The following is a 13,487-nucleotide window of genomic DNA, read 5'->3' as shown; positions in this document are numbered from 1 at the left end:
CGGGTGCAAGTTTCTGCCATCTCAGCTTTCACCGGAATTCAGTGGGCAAGACATCAACTGATCCAACAGTTTTTTAAGGGCGCGGTCAGGCTCAGGCCTCAGAGAAAACCTAGATTCCCGAAATGGGATCTTCCATTGGTCCTGGACTTCTTTGCTTCGAAAGAGGTTGCTTCCATGTCCATCAGGGAGCTTACGTTGAAGACGGTATTTCTGGTGGCTATCACCTCTGCCAAGAGGGTCTCAGAGATACACAATTTGGGCTGCAAAGAGCCTTTTCTGACCTTTTTTCAGGACAGGGTGGTCCTAATCCCTATGTTGGGGTCAAACCCTAAAGTTACATCTGTCTTCCACGAAAATTCTGAGATAGTTCTGCCCACCTTCAGAACAAATGAAAAATCCTTAGTCCATCCTTTAGATGTGGGAGACACTCTGAGTCAATACTTAGAGGCCACATCCTCCTTCCGGCAATCGGATTTCCTGTTTGTTCTTCTCCATGGGAACAAGAAAGGTACACGTGCTTCTTCTAGAGCGGTGGCTGCATGGATTGTCCAGGCTATACAATGGGCATATAGAGCAAAAGGCTTGGCTCCTCCAGAGGCGATTACGGCTCATTCTACCAGAAGCATTGCTACATCCTGGGCAGTTTCTAAACACGTCGCGCCTGATGTGATCTGCAAAGCAGCCGCTTGGTCATCTGTGAATACCTTCCTTACACATTACTGTGTTGAACCTGCTGCTTTATCTTCAGTTAACTTTGGCGTTCAAGTTTTGTCAGTTGACAGTGCCAATTAAAGTTTTCTTTGTTCAGCATCTTCCCACCCGGGAGTGTATAGCGAGTTATTTCCCGAACGTATGCTGCCATGGAGTCTGTCAGGAAAACGGAAAATTGATATCAAATACTTACCGTAATTTTCCTTTCCTGATGGACTCCATGGCAGCAGGAGTCCCCTCCCAATTCCTGAGTAGGCTAGTTACAGAACACTGATGCTGAAAGGGAGCAAAGATTTATGGGAGTGGGGTCCTATGAGGTAGGAGAGGAGGCGGAGCCTACCCGAACGTATGCTGCCATGGAGTCCATCAGGAAAGGAAAATTACGGTAAGTATTTGATATCAATTTTCCGTTATTATAACTGGGTCAGAATTGACCCTAACACCATGAACGTCTTAATTTTCACCACAGTATTTTATAATTTAGTGAAAAGGATTATTTTTCTATTACATTGTTTAAATAGAGGTTCCTGACAAAGTAAAAAAATCTTGATGCAATAAACAAATTTATGTGATACTTATAGACATTCAAAACCTGAAAACGGGTCAGTTTTGACCCTAACACAAGAGGAGGGTTAATCCAAAGCGTGAACAGGTCAGAAGTAGTGATGAGCCGAACACCCCCCTGTTTGGTTCGCACCAGAATATCTCGAACAGGGGAAATGTTCTAGCGAACATGCAAACTCGATTAAAGTCTATGGGACAGGAACAGGAAAAATCAAAGGCTTAAATGCAAGTTATTGGCCCAAAAAAGTGTATGGGGACCTGGGTACTGCCCTGGGCGACATGAATCAATGCAAAAATGTTTTTTTAAATCAATCGTTTTTACAGGAGCAGTGATTTTAATAATGCTTAAAGTGAAAAAATAAAAATGAAAAATTCCTTCAAATATTGTGCCTGGGGAGCCTCCTTAATGTGCCTGTAAAGTGGCGCATTTGTGCAATGTTTGTAGCCTGCTGCAGCAATACTGACATTTCTTTTTTTTTTTATATTTCTTTATTAAATACTTTTCCACATATAAAATTTATTACAAACATTTCATCTTGAAATATTTTTATCACCTATCCCCCCAACCATTCTATACATTTTCTTTCTCAAAACTAAAGTTATACTGTCTTTCCCCCCCCCCCCCCCCCCCGGTAACACTAGCCCCCCTTGCGTTTTACTTTTACTTAATGTTGTGTATTTTATCCTTGGCTTTTTATTTTTCCATACAAACCTAGTTATTAATGATTTTAGTGTCTTAAAAAAGGCCTGTGGGATTGGTATTGGTATCATCTGAAATGTATACGATATTTTTGGGAGGATTATCATCTTTATCATCTTTATTCTCCCCATCCATGATAGAGCTCTTGATGTTAATCTATTTAATTTTGTTCTTATTTCATTTAGTAGTGGTAGGAAATTTGCCTTATATAGTTTTTCTGGGGTAGATGTTAATTTAATTCCTAGGTATTTTAGTTTATCTTTTCTCCATACAAAGGGAAATTCACTTTTTAGCCTTTCTCTCTCCTGTTTACTCATATTAATACTTAATATCTCAGATTTTGTTTGCTTGATTTTTAGATTTGAGAATTCTCCATATCGTTTTAGGATTTTAATTATATTTGGCAAGGTTATCCTTGGGTTGGGTACGTAGAGCAGCACGTCGTCTGCAAAAGCTGCGACTTTATGCTCTACTTCTCCTACCTCCACCCCTCTAACATCCGGACTTCCTCTTATCATTGCCAGGAGGGGTTCCAAGAAGATAACGAACAACATTGGAGACAAGGGACATCCTTGTCTCGTTCCATTATACATCTCAAATGGTTCAGACAGTGTCCCATTAATTTTTATTTTAGCTGTAGGGTGACTATATAGTGTTCTAATTCATGCCATCATTCTGGGTCCTATTCCCAACTCCTCTAAAGTTCTTATCATGAATTTCCAGTTGACTCTGTCAAATGCTTTCTCAGCATCTATTGACAGTATCACACTTGGGAGCCTAATTTTAAGCATCTGTTTCAAACCCCGTTGTCTCTTCCCTGTCTCCCAGGTATAAAACTTACTTGGTCGCTATGTACCCACTCGTTCATTATCCCTTTCATCCTTGTTGCTAATATTTTTGTAAATAATTTTGTGTCTGCATTTAGAAGTGAAATAGGCCTATAACTAGAGCATACTGTTGGGTCTTTGTCTTCTTTTAAGATGACGGTGATGGAGGCTAAGAGGGCTTCTTTGCTCATATTTGTGAGCCTAGGCCATTCATATAGTCTTTCAACCTCGGGACTAATAGTTTTCTGTATTTCTTGTAATAGTTAATTGTGTACCCATCGGGGCCTGGATTTTTTCCTGAGGTGGTGTCTTTTATGGCTTTCTCTATCTCCTGATCTGTGATTGGTGCCTCTAGAAGTATCAGTTTTTCCCTTTCTACCTTTGTCATTTTTGCCTTTTCTAAATACGCTTTGATCTTCTCACTCCTATCTGAGTTAGTCTCTTGTTTATCCTCACCTCTTACAGCATATAGATTACCATAGTATTTTTGGAATTCCCTTGCAATCTCGGACGTTGAGTGGACTATTTCCCATTTTTTACTCTTGATCTTATCTTTGAAATTGACAGCTTTCTTTTTTTTCAGGATCCTTGCCAAATTTTTCCCAATTTTATTACTCTCAACATATTTCTCTTTTGTTATCCTATTGAATTCCTGTCTAATTTCCTGTTCTAGCAGGTCCTTTAATTCCTTTTTTTTTGTCTAATATGAGATTCAGTTCTCCATTAGGGATGATCGAACTTTTGAAAAGTTCGGTTCGACCAGAACACCCAAATTTCCCGAAAGTTTGGTTTGGGTTCCCGGACCCCATTAAAATCAATGGGACCCGAACTTCGGGAATCAAAAAACACCATTTTGAAGCCCTAAAACCTAATAAATGCCCCTAAAAAGTGCCTAGGGTTCTGGGTCATGCCCCAGGGACTATGAATCAGGCAAAAAAAAGTTCTTAAAAATTGTCGTTTTTGATAGAGAGACAATTATTAAAAAAAATTATTGAAAAAAAAAATTTGATTTCTTTGGATTTAGTGTCTGGGTGTAAAAGGTGTACCTGTGAAGTTTCAGCTCTGTAGCATGTCCAGAACCAGAATTATAGCATGCCAAACCTTCAAAAATGACTTTTTTGCTTAATCGCACCTTTCTTTTGCTCCTAATCAACTGCACAGCCAATGTGTATGATGGGGACATAATGCAGTGCACTGGGAACAAGATTAGAGTTATTTTTTTGGAAAAAGGTGCTGTCTCTTTAAATGTGGATATAATTAACGGGTGTATTTTCACAATGGGGCTATTATTACCAAATGTTTTCAAGAAGTCAAAAGATGTAAGTAGATGCACTTTATTTCATGTAAAATGGTGTTTGGTGCACTTTAACTTGAATTCTCACAAGAAACAGACATACAGTGCCTTGCGAAAGTATTCGACCCCCTTGAACTTTCAAACGTTTGCCACATTTCAGGCTTCAAACATAAAGATATAAAACTGTAATTTTTTTGTGAAGAATCAACAACAAGTGGGACACAATCATGAAGTGGAACGAAATTTATTGGATATTTCAAACTTTTTTAACAAATAAAAACTGAAAAATTGGGCGTGCAAAATTATTCAGCCCCCTTCAGTTAATACTTTGTAGCGCCCCCTTTTGCTGCGATTACAGCTGTAAGTTGCTTGGGGTATGTCTCTATCAGTTTTGCACATCGAAAGACTGAAATTTTTTCCCATTCCTCCTTGCAAAACAGCTCGAGCTCAGTGAGGTTGGATGGAGAGCATTTGTGAACAGCAGTTTTCAGTTCTTTCCACAGATTCTCGATTGGATTCAGGTCTGGACTTTGACTTGGCCATTCTAACACCTGGATATGTTTATTTGTGAACCATTCCATTGTAGATTTTGCTTTATGTTTTGGATCATTGTCTTGTTGGAAGACAAATCTCCGTCCCAGTCTCAGGTCTTTTGCAGACTCCATCAGGTTTTCTTACAGAATGGTCCTGTATTTGGCTCCATCCATCTTCCCATCAATTTTAACCATCTTCCCTGTCCCTGCTGAAGAAAAGCAGGCCCGAACCATGATGCTGCCGCCACCATGTTTGACAGTGGGGATGGTGTGTTCAGGATAAAGATGCTGTGTTGCTTTTACGCCAAACATAACGTTTTGCATTGTTGCCAAAAAGTTTGATTTTGGTTTCATCTGACCAGGGCACCTTCTTCCACATGTTTGGTGTGTCTCCCAGGTGGCTTGTGGCAAACTTTAAACGCCACTTTTTATGGATATCTTTAGGAAATGGCTTTCTTCTTGCCACTCTTCCATAAAGGCCAGATTTGTGCAGTATACGACTGATTGTTGTCCTATGGACAGAGTCTCCCACCTCAGCTGTAGATCTCTGCAGTTCATCCAGAGTGATCATGGGCCTCTTGGCTGCCTCTCTGATCAGTCTTCTCCTTGTATGAGCTGAAAGTTTAGAGGGACGGCCAGGTCTTCGTAGATTTGCAGTGGTCTGATACTCCTTCCATTTCAATATTATCGCTTGCACAGTGCTCTTTGGGATGTTTAAAGCTTGGGAAATCCTTTTGTATCCAAATCCGGCTTTAAACTTCTCCACAACAGTATCTCGGACCTGCCTGGTGTGTTCCTTGTTCTTCATGATGCTCTCTGCACTTTAAACAGACCTCCGAGACTATCACAGTGCAGGTGCATTTATACAGAGACTTGATTACACACAGTTGGATTCTATTTATAATCATTAGTCATTTAGGTCAACATTGGATCATTCAGAGATCCTCACTGAACTTCTGGAGAGTTTGCTGTACTGAAAGTAAAGGGGCTGAATAATTTTGCACGCCCAATTTTTCAGTTTTTTATTTTTTAAAAAAGTTTGAAATATCCAATAAATTTCGTTCCACTTCATGATTGTGTCTCACTTGTTGTTGATTCTTCACAAAAAATTACAGTTTTATATCTTTATGTTTGAAGCCTGAAATGTGGCAAAAGGTTGCAAAGTTCAAGGGGGCCGAATACTTTCGCAAGGCACTGTATATGCACGGATACATTGAGGGTTAGGGGTAGGGGCCACAATGTAGTGCACAGTGAACAAGATTAGAGATATTTTGGATGAATACTGTTGTCTCTTGACTTTGAATAGAAGTAAAGGATGCTTAAAAATTGGGCCTTTGGTGGTGCCGACGATGCCTTGACACCATAACCCTATGAAAGTGCTGGTCATGAAGGCAATAATTGCCTTTTTAAGGAAAAAAATTGCAATTATATGCATCTGTAAAACAGGTGCGCAAAAAATTGTTGTTTGGGTGTTGGCGGAGCCATACCACTGTAAGCCCAAAGAGCTGGTGTTTAAGTAGGCGAAAAAATTAAGATGTGTACCTGTGGCTCAGGTGAGCAAACATTGTGTTTTGGGTGTTGGCGGAGCCTCCCCACCGTTAGCCCAAAGAGATGGTTTTGAAGAAGGCGTAAAAATTATGATGGTGTGCACCTGTGGAACAGGTGCGCAAACATGGTATTTTTAGTGTTGGCGGAGCCTCGCCACCGTAAGCCCAAAGAGCTGGTGTTGAAGAAGGCGTGAAAATTATGAAGGTGTGCACCTGTGGAACAGGTGCACAAACATGGTATTTTTGGTGTTGGTGGAGCCTCCCCACCGTAAGCCCAAAGAGCTGGTGTTGCAGAAGGCCAAAAAATTATGAAGGTGTGCACCTGTGGAACAGGTGCGCAAACTTGGTATTTTTGGTGTTGGCGGAGCCTCCCCACCATAAGCCCAAAGAGCTGGTGTTGCAGAAGGCCAAAAAAAAAGTTAATCTGTTCTAGTGAAAACTAAAATGAGGTTCTGTGAACCTAAACAGAACGAGAGGAGGGTTGGAGGATGGCACCCTGGTCCAGGCTTAAACTGAGGCTCAGCTGCCACATCGCAACGATAGACTAGTCTACAAGGTCTGCATCAGGTGCATCAAAGCTTCATATACAAACGGTCGACTGAGTCTGTGGAGAGTCTCGTTCTATGGTCTGTGACGAATCCTACTGCTGCGCTGAATGCCCATTCTGATAGGACACTGGAAGCAGAGCGGCCAACAACTCCATGGCATACTGGGCCAGTTCTGGCCAGTGGTCTAATCTTAAGACCCAGTATGCCAGTGGATCGGATTCCTCACATGAAAAGCACTTTGTGCCCTGATGTAATCATCCACCATGTGATGCAGACACTGTCGATGCGATGTGGCAGCTGAGAGGCCTGGGCAGTGAGGACTAAAAAAAGACTGAAAGGCATCCGTCAACCGCACGCCTTCTCCAACGCTCCTCTCGTGACCCGCAGTAGAGTCCATGGTAGGTTGTCCCCGTCCCTGCACCCTACGGGAGTCGGGGAACGTGTTCACCAGAATCCTCTTGAGACTGTCCTCAAGGGATTTGATCCTGTGGACTCTCTGGGTGGATGGGAAAAGCTCAGAGACTTTTGACTTTTACCGGTGGTCAAGTAGGGTGGCCAACCAATAGTGGTCAGTCTTTTTAATGGCCTTGATTCTGGGGTCCTTTCGCAGGCTCTGAAGCATGATGTTTGCCATGCGTCGCAAATTTGCAAAGGCCTGAGAAGCTGACTCCTCGGGGACACTCAAAACGACATGATCTTGAACGTGCTCCTCCTCCTCCCAGCCACGTACTACTCCAATGTATCCTGAGGGAGTAAAACTATCCTTGAAGATTGCCGCATGTCTTCCTCCTCTTCCTCCTCAAAGCCTGCAAAAGTTCCCGAAGAATCGTCCTCCTCCTCCTCCTCTTCCACCCCTGGATCCTGCTCAGGCCTCTGGGAGCTAGGCATAATGGGGTCAGGGATCTCAGGATAAAGGGGACCTTGAGAGGCAAGGAAGTCCTCCTCTTCCTCCTGCTGCTCTGCCTCTAGTGCTTTGTCCATAATGCCACGCAGTGTGTGCTTCAACAAAAACAGTACCGGTAGGGTGTCACTGATGCATGCGCTGTCCTGGCTGACCATCCTTGTGGCCTCCTCAAATGTCGAGAGGACAGCGCATGCATCATAGAAACATAGAAACATAGAATGTGTCGGCAGATAAGAACCATTTGGCCCATCTAGTCTGCCCAATATATCTGAATCCTATGAATAGTCCCTGGCCCTATCTTGTATGAAGGATAGCCTTATGCCTATCCCATGCATGCTTAAACTCCTTCACTGTATTTGCAGCTACCACTTCTGCAGGAAGGTTATTCCATGCATCCACTACTCTCTCAGTAAAGTAATACTTCCTCATATTACTTTTAAACCTTTGCCCCTCTAATTTAAAACTGTGTCCTCTTGTGGTAGTTTTTCTTCTTTTAAATATGCTCTCCTCCTTTACTGAGTTGATTCCCTTTATGTATTTAAATGTTTCTATCATATCCCCTCTGTCTCTTCTTTCTTCCAAGCTATACATGTTAAGGTCCTTTATCCTTTCCTGGTAAGTTTTTTCCTGCAATCCATGTACTAGTTTAGTAGCTCTTCTCTGAACTCTCTCTAGAGTATCTATATCCTTCTGGAGATATGGCCTCCAGTACTGCGCACAATACTCCAAGTGAGGTCTCACCAGTGTTCTGTACAGCGGCATAAGCACTTCTCTCTTTCTACTGCTTATACCTCTCCCTATACATCCAAGCATTCTGCTGGCATTTCGTGCTGCTCTATTACATTGTCTTCCCACCTTTAAGTCTTCTGAAATAATTACTCCTAAATCCCTTTCCTCAGATACTGAGGTCAGGACTGTGTCAAATATTCTATATTCTGCCCTTGGGTTTTTACGCCCCAGGTGCATTATCTTGCACTTATCCACATTAAATTTCAGTTGCCAGAGTTCTGACCATTCTTCTAGTTTTCCTAAATCCTTTTCCATTTGGCGTTTCCCTCCAGGAACATCAACCCTGTTACATATCTTTGTGTCATCAGCAAAAAGACAAACCTTACCATCGAGGCCTTTTGCAATATCACTTATGAAGATATTAAACAAAATTGGTCCCAGTACAGATCCCTGAGGTACCCCACTGGTAACATGACCTTGTTCTGAATGTTCTCCATTGACTACAACCCTCTGTTGTCTGTCACTCAGCCACTGCCTAATCCACTCAACAATATGGGAGTCCATGCTCAATGACTGCAGTTTATTGATAAGTCTTCTATGTGGGACAGTGTCAAAAGCCTTACTAAAATCTAGATATGCAATGTCTACTGCACCTCCACCGTCTATTATTTTAGTCACCCAGTCAAAAAAATCTATAAGATTTGTTTGACATGATCTCCCTGAAGTAAACCCAATCAAAAGCCACTGCCGTGGTGAAAAAAAGCCCAGGCGCGCTGAGCCAGTGCTGGTGCCATACTCGCAGAGATATTCATTGAGGGCCCTCTGCTGCGTGTACAGGCGCTGCAGCATGTCACAGACGAGGCAGTGTACCAGCATGTGAAACTTGCGCTGAACTTCAGCCAAACGTGCAGTGGCACTGTACGACCGCCTGAAGTGACTGCACACCCTTCTTGCCTTCCTTAGCACATCCTGCATTCCCAGGTACGAGTTCAAAAACCGCTGTACCACGAGATTCAGGACATGCGCCAGGCATGGCACATGGGTCAACTTTCCCTGCCGAAGGGCGGCCAGGAGGTTTGACCCATTATCAGTAACCACCATTCCTGGCTGCAGCTGGCGTGGTGTCAACCACCTCTGGGCCTGTGCCTGCAGAGACCCAAGAATCTCAGGGGCAGTGTGCTGCCTGTCCCCTAGACACACAAGCTGCAGCACTGCGTGACACCTTTTGGCCTGAGACATAAAATAGCCCTTTGAACGCTTGGTACCTCATCATATTCAAAGGACCATGCTGCAGAGGAGGGCATGGAGGAGGATGAGGAGGAGGAGCAGGAGGGGGTAGAAGTGATCGATCTACCCGGATCAGCGACACCACCAGCTGTTTGCAGATGTGGGGGCAATACTGGCTGCAGCACCGAGCTCTGGCTACAATTCCTTCCGCTGGCAAGCAGTGTCACCCAGTGAGCAGTGACAGAAATGTACCGTCCCTGCCCATGTTTGCTTGACCAAGTGTCAGCCGTCAGTTGTATCTTATGGCTGACTGACTTGGCCAGGGACGACACTACATTGCCTTCCACATGTTGGTATAGGGATGGCAGGTACCGACTTGCCACCTGCCACTGTGGAACTGCACATTTTGCAAAGTCGCGGAAGGGAGCAGACTCTACCAGGTTAAATGGTAAAAGTTGCAGAGCCAGTAGTTTTGCCAAACTACTGTTTAGACGCTGGGCATGTGGGTGGAGGGGAGTATACTTTTTTTTTTTCGTTCCAGCATGTGTGGAATCAAAATTTGCCCTCTAGATGTTACAGCTGGTTGTGTGCTGGAGGTAGATGCGACACTGCTTGCTATATCATCATCCCTGTCAGTGGAGGCTGCCAACAGGTGACGAGTGACTATAGCAGGGACAGACTGATGTGCAGGTGGAGAACGAGGAGGAGCGCGAGGAGGACTAGGAGGCCGACTGACCGATCTTTGGCCCTTTTGCGGGTTCTTCAAATGCTTCTGCCAACGGGCCAAGTGGTGGGTTATCAAATGCCTGGTTAGGCAGCTTGTACCCAAGTGGTTGACATTTTTGCCAGGTTGTATTCCATTATGACAAATTTTGCAGATCGCAACTATTGGATCTGCATGAGATGTCTCAAAAAAGGCCCAGCAAGAAGAGGTTTGTATAGTGGCCCGGGAGACAACAGGTGCGGCCTTAGATGGAGTGGGCCGTCTGCTCTCCCCTCTTGCTTGCTCTGCCACCTCCTCAACTTCAGACCCAACATCAGACTCCATAAAGGACTGAGCATCAGGTATGGCCCGGGAGACAACAGGTGCGGCCTTAGATGGAGTAGGCCGTCTGCTCTCCCCTCTTGCTTGCTCTGCCTCCTCCTGAACCTCAGACCCAACATCAGACTCCATAAAGGACTGAGCATCAGGCTGGAGTAGATTGTTGACACTGTGGTCAAACAGCTCAGCTGACTCCTCTGCCATATCTGAAGTTGGGTCTAAGGGAGGACTTGAGGTGGACATGGACTCATCTTTATTTGCTCTGCCAACTGCAGAAGACTGACCACTTTTCTCTACCTGGGTCACTGTAGTTGCTGATGATGACAATGATGATGGTTTGGTAATATACTCCACCACCTCCTATACGTACTGTGGACGTATAGCTTGGCCACTGCGGGAGAACAATCGCAATGGTGGCCTGGCTGAGGACTGACCACCACATCCACCCTTGCCTCTAGACACCCTATAAGCTGTGCCCCTTTCCGCAGCAGGGCCACTTATGCCTTTTCTTGGTCTACCTGACATAGTTGTCACTGAGGCTTTGGCAACTCTGCGCGGTGAAATTCACCTGCAAAACGCACACTGCTATGCAACTTAAAGTTCTTGCTAAATACAGCAGATGTGTGTGACGCAGAGTAGCAAAGCCTTTTGCACAGGCGTTAACTTGTCACTGAGGCTTTGGCAACTCTGCGCGGTGAAATTCACCTGCAAAACGCACACTGCTATCGCTGCAATGTATTTTGCACAATAGCTGACTAGCAAGCACGTATACTTGCTGTAGATATATCAGCAGTGGAACGTGCTCACTAGACGGAACCCTGACACTTAAAAGTATCCCTACAAAAACTAGATTATTGAATCTAACTATAGTGGTATATAGTACCCTAACTACACTGCATATCCCTTTCCTCACACTAAAAGAACAGCTACATACAGCAGAAGATCATTTCTAACTGACACCGTCCCTTTAATTTTTTTTTCTGACTCAAACAGCACAATCGCTGTATTTCTAACTACACTGACAATCTGTCTGTAAGCTGACTGCTCTTCTGCTGATATGGAGCTTTACAAGCAATCGGCTATGCAGCAAACGTTGTGTAACAAAGCAGGAGTAACACAAATGCTTCCACTCTCTTCCACAGACTCTGTATTACAGTGCTAGAGGTTAGGCGGGGCTATGTTATATACTGGGGGGCGTATTCACTCCTGATTGGCCTCTGGTCCCCGTAGTCACTCCAATCATGTTCCTAGCAGACTCCTGCCCCCTCATTGGCTTTTACTGACGTTTCTGGTCCAATCACAGGCTTTTAAAGCCCGCTTCCTGTCCCATTGCATTGTGGGCGGTTCTGGTGACCAAATTCCGAACTTTTACCGCAAAAAGTTTGGAATTCGGCCGAATTTCGAACACCCAATGTTCGGGTCGAACCGATGGTCGACCCGAATTGTTCGATCATCCCTATTCTCCATCCATAGCTTTTTTATGTTTTTGTTCTAAATCATATACCTCTTTTATCAATCTATCTTTATTTTTAGTTCTTTCTTTTTTCCTTTGTGCTCCTTTGGAAATTAAAATACCCCGCATATAGGCTTTCTGGGCTTCCCATATAATATTTTTTGGTGTCTCATCGATATCATTATTTTGGAAATAAAATTCCAATTCTTTCTCTATTTCCCTTCCCCACTTTTTATCCTTTATCAGTTCTTCATTCATTTTCCATGTGGTCATTTTAGGTTGTTCTCTGATCATTTTCATCTTTTCTGTAATTGGGGAGTTATCTGACCAGGTCCTAATCCCAACCCTCGCCTCGGTTACTCTTTCAATCCATCTATGTTCTATCAGAAAATAGTCAATTCCCGAGTATGTCCCGAGTACGTTTGAGTAACAGGTATAATCCCTTACTTTTGGATGGAGAATTCTCCATATATCCGCCAATTGACTTTGATATAATTTTTCCTTTATCTTCTTTATCTGATGGATTGTAGTCCTTTGGGACCGCAAAGTACTATCCATTTTTGGATCGAGGCTCAGGTTGAGGTCCCCCGCCAGAACCACCCCTCCCTTTTTGAAATTCATCAGTTCCCCCAAAGTCTTCTCCAGATAGGCCACCTGCCCTTCATTAGGACTGTATATATTTACCAATGTAACTTCCTCATCATATAACTTCCCTCTCAAAAATAGGAATCTTCCCTCCAGGTCTGCCAGCCTTTCTTCCAGAACAAACCGCACCTCTCTAGCAAAGCCAATGGCCACTCCTTTAGATTTTTTTTTAAATGAATCTGCATAGTACCATATGGGGTGGTTTCGGGAATACAGCCTAATGTTTGATGAATGGGTAATATGAGTCTCCTGTAAAAATATTATATCTGCTTTTAAATATTTAATTTCCCCCAGGATTTCTTGTCTCTTCACTGGTGAATTCATTCATTCATTCGTTAGAAGACATAAAATTTACTACTACCATCTCCTTATTTTGATTTCTTCTCTCTTTTTCCTTTCCTTGGCTTTTCTCCTTAATTTTTTTTTTTTTACTGCTCTTATATTTATTAGGCTGGGGTCCCCGGGGGTCTGATTCCTCACTAGGGGCCAGAGAATTTGGCTTAAGATAGGGACGGGTTTGCTCTTTTAATTTTATTATTTCCTTTTTCCCTTAAACTTCCCTCCCCCCTCCCTCTCCCCTCCTCCCACCTCCCCCATCACCCCTCTCCCCTTCTGCTTCCTTCTGGGCATTTTGAAACCTAGCTCCCCCCCCACTCTAGCTAGGGGAGTCAATTTGCTTCCTCCCACCTTCAATCGACCTTGCCCAGGGGTCGAGCTCTATCTTTGCTCGCCTGCATCTCCCTTCACCCCATATGATGGGGAG

At 43.7% G+C, this 13,487-nt stretch overlaps 1 long non-coding RNA gene across 1 annotated transcript; it reads right to left on the bottom strand.

Moving 5' to 3' along the window:
* Positions 1-4,014: 4,014 nt before the first annotated feature.
* Positions 4,015-11,165, bottom strand: LOC309559390. Its single transcript, XR_014225466.1, has 2 exons — positions 11,064-11,165; positions 4,015-4,171 (listed from the first exon to the last, which is right to left on the bottom strand). It is a non-coding gene; the product is annotated as an uncharacterized lncRNA (long non-coding RNA).
* Between the last annotated feature and the right edge of the window lie 2,322 nt (positions 11,166-13,487).

The sequence above is a fragment of the Pelophylax lessonae genome (genome assembly GCF_965119305.1).
Source record: "Pelophylax lessonae genome assembly, chromosome: 7".
In the NCBI taxonomy this organism is placed as follows: Eukaryota; Metazoa; Chordata; class Amphibia; order Anura; family Ranidae; genus Pelophylax; species Pelophylax lessonae.
The sequence above is the reverse complement of the archived record's forward strand: the minus strand, read 5'-3'. Positions and strand labels throughout refer to the sequence as shown.